The sequence below is a fragment of the Miscanthus floridulus genome, unplaced genomic scaffold (genome assembly GCF_019320115.1).
Source record: "Miscanthus floridulus cultivar M001 unplaced genomic scaffold, ASM1932011v1 fs_603_2, whole genome shotgun sequence".
Lineage (NCBI taxonomy): Eukaryota > Viridiplantae > Streptophyta > Magnoliopsida > Poales > Poaceae > Miscanthus > Miscanthus floridulus.
The window spans coordinates 1-11,914 of NW_027096996.1; positions in this window are offsets into that span (position 1 = coordinate 1).

Sequence of the window (11,914 nt, forward strand, 5' to 3'; positions counted from 1 at the left end):
TTTTACTCTGTCCGATCTGCTTACAATTGTCAATGGATACATAAATTTGGGGAGAATAGAGTGAATGAGCAAGCAAGTGTAGTTGGCGAAGAGGAAGTATCGGCGAAATTGTGGAAGCTTAATGTCCCGGCCAAGATTAAAAATTTTGGTTGGCGAGTTCTACATGGGTTGCTGCCATGTAGGGGGGTTCTTGCCAAAAGACATATCGAAAACTCAGGGACCTGTCCAGCTTGTAATGATGCCTGTGAAGATATTAAGCACCTACTGTTCATGTGTGAGCGAGCAAAGGAGATATGGCAGATGATCGGTGTGTGGCAGGAGATTGAGAGAGAGGTAGCTGTGGACCGTTCGGGGTCTGTAGTTGTGGCTGAATTGATTAACAGATCAAGACCTCTCGGTTTTCTAAACCATTTGGGCTTGGCCGAATTGATCTCAACAGGTGGCTGGTTCATATGGTGGGAGCAAAAGAAGTTAGTTCATGGTGAAACCATCCAATCCCGAGTGAGAGCTGCTTTGTCATTGCTACTTTGACAACAAATTATCAAAGAGCTACCATGAAGACTATTAAGCAGGCCGAGGGATGGAAGAAACCTCCTGAAGGAACATTGTTACTGAACATTGATGCGCTACAAACCTGAAAGAAGGGAAGGAGGTACAGGAGGGGTTTTGAGATGTTCAAATGGTGCTTTTATAGCAGCAGCTTATAGCTTTATTGAGCATGCGGTGGATGCCCCAACAACCGAAGTTCACGCTCTCAGAGAGGGGGTTCTGTTAGCCCAGCATATATTGGTTGTAGCTGTATCATCATCCAGTCGGACTGTTTGGAGGTGGTACAGACGATGAAGCAGAACGGATTCTCAGCAACAGCTGGCGCGCCAATATATGACGAATGTAAGATGCTTTGGCAAGATTTTTCTTCTATTTCTATAGAGCATTGTAATAGAGATATTAATAGAGTAGGCTTGTTCGCTTGAATTTATCAGCCGGCTTATCAGCTAGAATCTACAGTATTTTTCTCTCACAACAAAACAGCTTCAGCCGACTTATCAGCCAGCTTTAATACCAGCCAAACAGGCCCAATTAGCTGTTCAGTCAAAGCATGCTTGTATTTGTGTCGATGAACCCTGGCCCTAGCTTCATTCTTGAAGCCCTGGTGAACGATGTAACACTATTTTCAAATCAATAAAGTGCGCTAGACGTCTTCCCTCACAAAAAACATATGGTAGCAAAATAAAATAGATCAGTGCATTTTCTTAAGGACACTTCTAACGCACGACCGGCAGTGCTTGTGTTAGGCTGGCCACATAGCCGCTCCGATTTGGCTTCCCCGGCCTGTGGCTCTTCCTCCTCGCCTTCGGCCAGCGGATCCCTCCACCCCATCCTACTCCTCACGCGCACGGCCGTCGTCTTCTTCGTCTCTGGCGACCCTCGCTCCCGCCGCTGCCCCCTCCCGCTGCCGCGGGCGCGCCAGGGCTTCGTCGGAGCTCCGCCATGGCCATGGAGCTCCCCCGCCCTGACCTGGCCCGGCCGCCTCCACTGCCGGCAGGGCCCCTAACCGCCCTCCAACCATCCCCACCGTCTGGCCGGCCTTGCACTCCTGCCCCCTCCCCCCAAATCCCTTCTCTTCTATGCCCGCTAGAGGTTGGGGAAGAAGGGGGTGATGCGGCATGGCACGGGCACGTGGGCGTCGGAGTTAGGGAAAGATGACGACGATGGTAGCTGCCTATAGGGAGGCAGAGAGAGTGTGCGTTGCGTTGGGGATGATGAACGGTGCTAGGCGTTGGGTGTGCGGTGCGGGCGTCATGCGCGGGAGCGTGTGGCCAGTGCAAAGGGCCAAGAAAACAGCCTGGCCTGTATTATGTCATTACCTTTTCTTAATGTATAATGGTTAATAAAATTAATAATTTTAAAATAAACTCCTATGTCCTAAAAATATGCAATTCTCATCTTTCAGGAGTCAAATAATTTTACATTTGACCAAATCTATACAAAAATATTATCATTTAGTGAAACTTAAGAAATTTTGACTTGATTCAAATCTAGAACAGTGAAAAATATTTAATACATGTTAACACTACATTCTTTTTACGTGCTAATTTAAAACCTTAAAAATAAATAGAAACATATTTTAATTCTTTGAGCTATAAAGATAAGACACTTCTACAGTTGTTATTATAGTAGCACCACGTGCTATTCAAAGAAAGAAAAGTAATCAATACTATTACACTATTACAGGAGCAGCAGCAAGTTGTGTTTTTTGTGAGACCATAGGAGATCAATAAATTGCGTATCACATTCAAATTACTCCAGGCAGGGTTTCCCTTGCGCCAGGCGATCTTTTTCCTATGCCTGGACCTGAACAGCTTAGCCTGGACCTGGCAGGATCTTAGGGCTCCAACCAAATGAGTTACGGGCAGCCTCCAGGCACCTCGTCGCCTAGGCAGCTCGGTTCAAACAGTCCCTAGGTGTAGGATTTCATCTGCATGTGGTGCACAGGCTTTAACTAACATATTTCACCTAAAGATTGTGGCCTTATTAGTTCATGATAAGCATGGGTCGGTCCAAATATTTTGTGCTACCGTAGACTATCAACACTTCTAGAGAAGATGAGAAAAAAATTGAAAATTGTCATAATAACACATTGAGGTTATTTGCAATACATCAAATAAAATAAGTTCATAGGTGAAACATGATTTAAACTTTATCTATTTTCATATCTAAAATATTGTATTTCTCGATCTACTTTCAAGCATAGATATGCTTACAAGTAATGACCCAGTATTTGCTTATAAGTAATGAGAAAGTAAGCATAGACATAATAGACACGGAGAAGCACGCATAGCAAGACGTCACTACGGTAGATGCACCCGATCTCCACGGGCCAGCAGCGGCCAGGACACCCGGCAATGGGCAGCAAACGTGGTACCGGTCCACGGGAAACTACAAGAATGGGCCCCGATGGCCCAGTGGGCAGGCTGACTGCTACGGCCTACGGATGTTTGGGTTCCCCTGTAAAATAAAGGAACGCGTCGTCCATCCCAAATCCTGGAACCCCCAATTTCAAAGCATCGGAATTGGGCATCAAATTCAGCCCGCTATCGGAGTCGGACTCCGCCTGCAGCCCATCCCGGAATGGCGGAGCCCTCCTCCGGTGCCTCTATATACACGCACGCACACCGCCATCAGCAGCATCAACGAACCGATCGATCAGGCGCCATGTCGTCGTGGCGGTGCGTCACCGCGCTCGACGCTGCCGCCTCCGTCCGGGCCCCAGAAACAACGTCACCGCCGCCGCCAGGGCGAGTTCGTCGTCGACCTCGACCTCGGGCACCAGCATCGTCCCTCCACAGTGCTGCCACTGTCGTCAGGAGTGCAAGAGGAGGGCGAGTTCATGGACGTCGTGTTGGGACTGGGACAGCAACAGCAGCGCCGCACCTCTACCGTGGAGCAGCCACCGCCGCCGCCGCTGAAGACACCGTCAGATAATCTGGCGGACAGCGGCGGCGACGACTGCCTCAGCTATACGGAGCCGCTGCGGAGCGGTTGTGGCGATCGTGGTCATCCTCGTCGTCCTGGGGGTGATTGGCTTCAGACTTGTAATTCTAGTGGCATTGGCGCGAGGGCCTTGAACTTGCCTTTACATGGCGCATGAAAGTTAGTGTTGGGAGCCATAGAATTGACAGCGACAGAAAAAAAAATGAAACTAATGGAAACATATTGGGGCAGGGCTCTTAAAATGGACTGTAAAGTGAATTAGTGCACGCCTATACTGCAAAAAGGAATGTAAAATGCAAATATGTTTCTACGCACCTTTTTTTTATTAGATATAATTTGGACGCACACAACTCACACCACACTCACTTCACATGTAATTTTTTTATTGGTATAACTTGGACGCACACAACCCATACTCACACCACACACGCACACACACAAAGAAAGAGATTGGAGACTCTCTAGCCTCCAGTCCGCGTAAAACGCGCAATACCACCGAATGCGTACGCGCTCGCGTATACGACGCCAGAGTTTGAACCTTGGTGGGTAACGTCCAATTGGACAGCCATACCACCAGACCACAGGCCTTTTCGCGTTTCTACTCACCTCCTACCCGCATACAGGTTGAAGATTCTTTTCTTTATATATAAAATAGAGTACTAGAAAGCTCCTAGACATGCACAGACACAAACTTCTATAAGGGTTTGTTTGGATCCATTCATTTTGAAGGAATTGAAATTTACTTAATAGGCTAGGCTATTTGGCTTAAATTTTGATATTCCATAACTTTTCAAAGTTCAAATGTAAGCCTATCTTAAATTCATGGGGTGGGAGATGAAATGGATTCTATAGATCCCAATTCTATGTTTCTACGTTACAACTTATAGCACGCTCTTCGACTCGCTTCCCTACAGTAGAAAGTATCTCACTTATGTGGCAAATAATAGTATATATACAAATATATTTCACATAGAACTATATTAGCTTTATTAATTTATACCTAAATTATGATTATTTTTTGAGAAAAAAAATATTATGATTATTGGAATGGAATTCAAGAATTCCATATATTCAATCCAAACGGGGCCTAAACGTCTATGTAAACATTTACCCAATAGACCTTGACATTGATCACAAAGTCATTAGAAGTGGCTCGTATCGACGTGCACGTGATCTACTATTAAGAATAACCAATCCTAGATATGCGAGCATTCGTACGTATTTGCTACCGCATGATGATGTTGTTGTTCCATATATTGAGCGGTGACAATCAAAACACTAGTTAAAAAAAATCTTATCTCGGCCCATTTCATATTTTCACCTCGGTAGCCATTGCTCTGCTTTTTCGAGAGAAAGGAGATGCCACGTGTCACAATAAAAAATGTGAATCCACACGTATAGGACACAACGGGACAATAAAAAAAAATCTTATCTGCTTTTTCGAGAGAAATGATGATGGCCCAACTCTCTTTTTTTTGGGGTACTTTTGGTATGATCTCAAGAAGTTACGAGAAAAAACAAATATTTTTTTAGTTTTTCATGATTGAAATATTTTGTTGAGCAACCAATCTGCAATACCTAGCTATTTTCGATAACTTGTAAGAACACGTTGAGCGATTTGAATCTAAACTGCAATTGTTGACTTTTCTTAAAAGTTGCAACATATATGTGTGAGCATCCACAAATGTATTCAGTTTCAGGAAAAAAAATTGAAACTAAGACCCAAAATTGTCAAAAATAAAGAGGAAGTCTGAAACATTTCACGAAATGAGTATTTCGATGAAATGAGGACCAACAAAAAGAAATATAAAATGACGAAACATCTATCTTAATTTCTGTTGGCCCAACATTCTTAGCCAGCCCATCTAATTATAGCCCCAGGCATTTCCAGCCCAACAAAAAGACCATGCAACTGAAAACATTGCACCCGATTACTAAGTGAAAGGCCATACATATATAGCAGCCCAAAAAATGTGTCACCAGTTTTCAACAATATAGGCTCAATATATGTACTTCAACTAGTAAGAGGCCTAGCTAGGGCCTTGTTGTCAAGACCTATTGGAGCATGTACATCTGTTACTCTTTGAATTATGTGTGCTAAGATAGTTATCTATTTTATCCGTTTGCACCTTCTCTATGAAGCTTTAAGCACTAAAATTGGAAATTAAAATATCTAACTTTTGTTACAAGAACAGTATCGCACTACTACACCATTAGAAATCTTTACCACACGGAAGAGGCCACCATTTATAAAGCCGCGCATCCCTATACGATGGCAGCTACACCAAATCATAAACCTACACGTCGGTACACAAGTTTTTTCTTTTTTTTTTGATAAATCGAAGGGGGGGAATCCCCCACCTGGATGATATATTGATGATTGGCTCTGAAATAGCTATTTGATTACAAATACACTTTTCGGATTTTGCTGGTGCTAAGAGTACAATGCACTAGCTATTACAAAGCACCAAAATGAGGCGAACTGTCAAGTTCCAGTCATGTTGCTGTAGACGAGCACCCCATAGGTAAGCTTCATGTTTGCGCGGCATGGTTCACTGACAACACCACAACCAAGAGGCTAAACTCCGCGACCTCCACTCCAACGGCGGTTGTTAAGCTTCGAGTTGATTCGAATAGACGACAGTCGTGATTACATTGTCTTAGAAGCACATCCGGGACACAATTGACGCCCGCCAACGCCCAGTGAGGCGAGGAATCCTCAACGGAGGGAGGGCCGGCAAAAAGGAGCACGAGGAGATCCAAGAGAGGGGACCATGGTCTCGTTACCGGCATTTGATGAAACAAGGCAATCAAGGATCATGGAGAAAGGCAGTGCTAGGCCACTGGAAGCGAAGCATGACAGTTAGAACTTATGCAAAACATCGGAGAGAAGGGGTTGGAACTGAGGTGGGGTTTTGAGAAGTGCACAACATGTCATTGTGCACAGGCAAACATCACTCTCAAGTGACAAAACTCCGACGACCTCCAATCCCCAGGCAACTGTTAAGCTTTGAGCCAAGAAGGCAGACGACAGTCGTGATTTGCACTGTCTTGAAGCACTTCCGGGATCCAGTCGACACCCACCAACGCCCATCAAGGGAAGGAAGCCTCAAAGGAGGGACGGATGGCAAGAGGAGAATGAGGGGATCCAAGAGAGGGGATCATTGTCCCGCAAACCCGACATTTGGTGAGACAAGGCAATCAAGGCTCATGGATGATGGAGTAAGTACACTGGTAGCGATATTTTGGGCACTGCGAACAAATACTGGCACCAATGGCCATACTTGAGACCGACAACGGCGAGGAGCCCCACCTCCACCTTAAGGAGCCCCTGGAGAGGCCGCCACCCTGACGATGTGTAGCAGCAACGACAGGCCTAGCGCGACAGCAAGGTTCTTCAGAGACGCCTCCAAGAAGGAAATAGTCATCGCTGGCCCAGCCTAGAGCAGGGCTGAGCTTTCGCCCAGAACCTTGCAAGTGCTCCTGCAGCTGACGCCATGATGCCGCCCCACATTGCCACTACCACCGCGGGCACAGGCATGGGTGACACCACCACTCTGAAGAACCGGCGTTCTGCCCTCCCCAACAAGGGGAGGGCGCCCACGGACACGCCGCCCCACCGCTGGCTCATTGGCGGCCAAACTGCGCGCACCATGCTCACACGTGAAGAAGAAACCACCCACAGGCACGCAGCCCCGCCGCCGGCATGCCCGCGGCCAAACAGCGCGCCTAGGGTCCCAAGACACGCACAAGAGGAAGAGTGCCGTAGCAGAGAGCAGCACCACCAGATCTTACCATGAGGTCGAGAATCCAGCGACGGGGGTGGGAAGCCGCTATCTGGTTGAGCAGACACCCATGCACGGGGCTCCCACACCTGGGAGCACCACACGGGGATCCCGCTTACTGGGCACGCCGGCAAGCCGGAGGGGCTGGCTTGGTCGCCGTCGCCCTGGTCGCCACGGCCGGCCAGGGGGCCAGGCAGGCATGGCCCGGCTAGCCATGGACGTATCTAGGGCCGTGCGCCCAGCCAGCCACGGCCGCCGGCCGCTGGCCAAGGCGGGTAGGTGGCAGAGGGGGCGGATCTGGAGGTGGGAGCAGCAGATCTAGGGGCCGGGGCGGCCGGATCCAACCGCCGACCGGCCGGAGATGCCCGGTCTTAATCCTACAACACAGATACATCAAACTTAGTTATTAATTAGCAATAGATAAAATGTTAGAGCTATAACAAGAAATGCTAGGCCTAGGACTTGCTTGTTCCAGACTTCCAGGCTCCGCCCCTCAGCACATGGTGAAGAAATTAAATAAAGAAACCAAACGTAACATAAAGTTTTGTAATATCGTTAACCTATTCTAATGAAAAGAAACTGCTGCATCTGTGGGTAATAATGCTGACTCACATATATATATTATGGATCCCTGTCACCATCAGACTAATCCCATCCTCCCCTAGTCTTTATTGTGTTCTCCTCCCTGTGGACGGTACGTAGGTTCGTTCCATGCGCGGTGCAATGCATGCATGAAGGCTTCCGAACAAGATAGCAACAAAGGGCCCCTAGAGGAAAAAAAGATCATAGAGCTAGGGACTGGAGTGGAGTGCCTTGAGGCGAAGGAAAACATAAAGAGCTCCAACAAGCAAAAGATGATATGAATCATGAATGTCCTCAAGAACATGAAGATTTGCTTTCACAAACATCATTGAGGTTTAATTTGCTTTCTTTAATTTGTATATTTTATTTGTGGCAGCTAGATGCATGTTCTTATTTCACCGATATAGTATATGCGTATGTGGTATCCCATTTTAATTAGAATGAAACCCGGCCCGTCCCGTCAAGACTGGCCAATAATCAATACGATGTGTGTTTGTGTAGTGCTAGCTGACGTTTCCTTGTCGGAGTGGGGAGCAGAGATCGAGTCCTTCCCATCCGCCACATGTCGAAATCGACTAGGAATGTCTCGTGGTGGCCTGCGTCGGTGGTATAGGTTCTGTCACGTCCGTTCTAGATCGGCCGCTTCGTAATGCGGCAGCTTTTACGATGTATATATTTATTAGATAGATGATGTAGCAGTATCGATCTCTCTTTTAGGGCCTGTTCGTTTGATCCCAAACCTTAGAGGGTTTGAAAGGATTGAGAGGGATTCAATCGCCTGCAAGTCAAAATCCTCCTCTCCTCTACCCCCTTCAATCCCTCCCATCTCAAAATCAAACGAACAGGACCTTAAGCCATTACGTTACATGCCAAAGTGAAATAGTTGCAAATATATATATATATATATATATATATATATATATATATATATATATATATATATATATATATATATATATAGTAGGAGCACACATATGCCTAAAAATATAAACAACTAGCAGGTAACCCCGCGCTTCACGCGGGCAACAGTAAACGGTGGGAAAAAAGAGGGTTGGTACTGTTCCTTATCGGGTCGGATATCATTCATCGTGGATCTGTTACTGTTCATCGCCGGACCCGAGCACCCGGTACTGCTGATGTACAGTAATCACTACCGGAGACCGGCTCTTTGCCGAGTGCCAGGTAGTTCGCCGAGTGTTATTTTTCGGGCACTCAGCAAAGACGCCTTTGCCGAGTGTTTTTTTTTACATTCGGCAAAGAGGCAATTTGCCGAGTGTTTTTTTTAACACTCGGCAAAGAGCTTCTTTACCGAGTGTTATTTTTTTTTACACTCGGCAAAGAAAATTTCAAAGCACATTTTGAAGCAGTAAATTAATTCAAATGAAAAAGTTTTCAACTATAAAGTTGTATAACTCATCAAGATGTACAATGTTTGTTTTGGTCTTTTCTTCATACGACAAAGTGAAAATAAATTTGTTCACAAATCTAACATATCTCTCTTGTAGTTTATGAAACTACAAGAGATGTATATAAGATTTGTGAACAATGTTAGAACGACCATGTCGGATGAATAGATGACCAAACAACCAAAATAAACTTTGTTGATCTCGAAAAGTTACGAAACATTGTAGTTGACAACTTTTTGATTTGAAAACATCTTGTCATGCAAAACTGTATTTGAATTTCAAAATTTTAAAATTCAAATTTTGTAAACGACCTCGGATGGAAAAACTTCCTAAACTAAAAGTGTAGATCTCGAAAAGTTATGAAACATTGTAGTTGACAACTTTTTGATTTGAAAACATCTTGTCATGCAAAACTGTGTTTGAATTTCAAAATTTTAAAATTCAAATTTTGTAAACGACCTCGGATGGAAAAACTTCCTAAACTAAAAGTGTAGATCTCGAAAAGTTATGAAACTTTGTAGTTTACAACTTTTTGATTTGAAAACATCTTGTCATGCAAAACTGTGTTTGAATTTCAAAATTTTAAAATTTAAATTTTGTAAACGACCTCGGATGGAAAAACTTCCTAAACTAAAAGTGTAGATCTCGAAAAGTTATGAAACTTTGTAGTTTACAACTTTTTGATTTGAAAACATTTTGTCATGCAAAACTGTGTTTGAATTTCAAAATTTTAAAATTCAAATTTTGTAAACGACCTCGGATGGAAAAACTTCCTAAACTAAAAGTGTAGATCTCGAAAAGTTATGAAACTTTGTAGTTTACAACTTTTTTATTTGAATTCGTTTAGGGCCTCAAACATGCAATTTACACTCGGTTTAGTATAATATATTGGGAACTAAAACGGAATCCAGACACAAGTGAGAGTGTGGTGTAGTGGTAGAGGAGGTACGTGCATAGCGGGAGGTCTCGGGTTCGAATCGCGTCGGCCGCGTAGCCATGAAATTCACGCGAAAAATGTCGTAGATGGGTGGGCGCTGGCCGGTGGGGGCCTCCATCGATAAAAAAAATTCCATTTTTTGGGTAAAAATTCCTATTTTTTCGGGGTTTTTTTTCGGTTTCAAGTTTGCCGAGTGTCGGGCACTCGGCAAAGGCTTTGCCGAGTGCCCGATAAAAGACACTCGGCAAAGTTGGCTTTGCCGTCACTTTTTTTGGCGAGTGCTGTTCGCCGAGTGTTACACTCGGCAAACCATTTGCCGAGTGTTTTATGCCTTTTGCCGAGTGTTTCGGGCACTCGGCAAACTCAAGGAGTCCGGTAGTGAATATGAGTCTTGCGTCGCGTCGGAGAAACAGTAATCGCGATGTGACACCCCTCAAATTTAAAGTTCTTACTAGCGTGGGTGCCCACGCTTCGCGTGGGAAGGAGGTGGGAAAAAAATGAGAAATTTTTTTATCAGGATGACACTGTTCTTTTTCGGGGAAAAAAAAGGAAACCTATCGGGTGACTGGGTGAACAGTAGCACGCCTGGTACTGTTAATCTACAGGATTCTGAGTCTGTGAGAACGCCGATGAACAGTGCGTGACGATGTGATACCCCTCAACTTTAAAGTTCTTATATAGATTGGGACTCGAGCCACGACTCAAATCTCATTGGATTTCAAACCGAGTCCAACTCTTGGAGTCTCTCATGAAATAGTTCCATGGTGATGGTCTGCCAAAACAATTATCAAAGATGGATGTAACACATTTTTAATTAGAAGTGGGCACCTTGCCCGCCTCTATCTAGGCGCCTATGTTGTCCATAATAGAGGCAGTGCATGTCTGTCTATGAAAATTGAGTATTCAACCCATCGATGAGCCTGCCTTTGAGCCTAGTACCGAGCTCGATCACCGCCAAAGCCCACTGTCGCGTCGTGGACCGTGATGCAACACCACCTCCTTGCCCTTGCACATCGTCATCTCCTTGCCTCGACCCATCGCATCCTCACCTATCTTGTTGCATCCTCACGCCAGAGATAGAGAGCAAGCGAGAGAGAGAAAGGTTTAGAGGTGTGTCCATGCCTGTGAGCGAGATTGAGAGGAGAGGAAGTTGGTCCGTGCCGCTACACCTAGCCCTCGTGCTCACATCCACTAGTGAAATTAAAGTGGACTGGGGGCCACACCAGTGCGCTGCCGCTAGGAAGGGGACAGCCCATGCGTCGTAGCCAAGAGGGGCATACCCGAGCACTGCGCGATGTGTCATGCCGCTTGCTAGATGTGTCGTGCCTCCTGCTCGATTTGCATGTGGGAGATGGGACGGTAGAAGGGGAGTGGCTGTGGGGAGAGAACTGAACGAAGCAGACGGACGGGGATGGGGATGGGAGAAATGTGAGGCGGCCCATGGCTGCGTGTAGTGGGGGGAGAGAAATGTGATCTCAACTAGGGTTTCCTCTATTATATACTATGAATCCAAGAATGGTAGTGGGCCGAGACGTGGTAACGGCTGGGCCTCAGGTAACAAAGGTGGGCCACTTAAGGCTTAAGAGACCAAAGGCGCTATTGACGTCAAGGCTGGCATAGAGACTAGCATAGCTTTCGCCAGCAGTAGACCAACCCACCACAGCAAAACCTTGACGAAGCATGTCTCATACCACGTCGTTACCAAACAC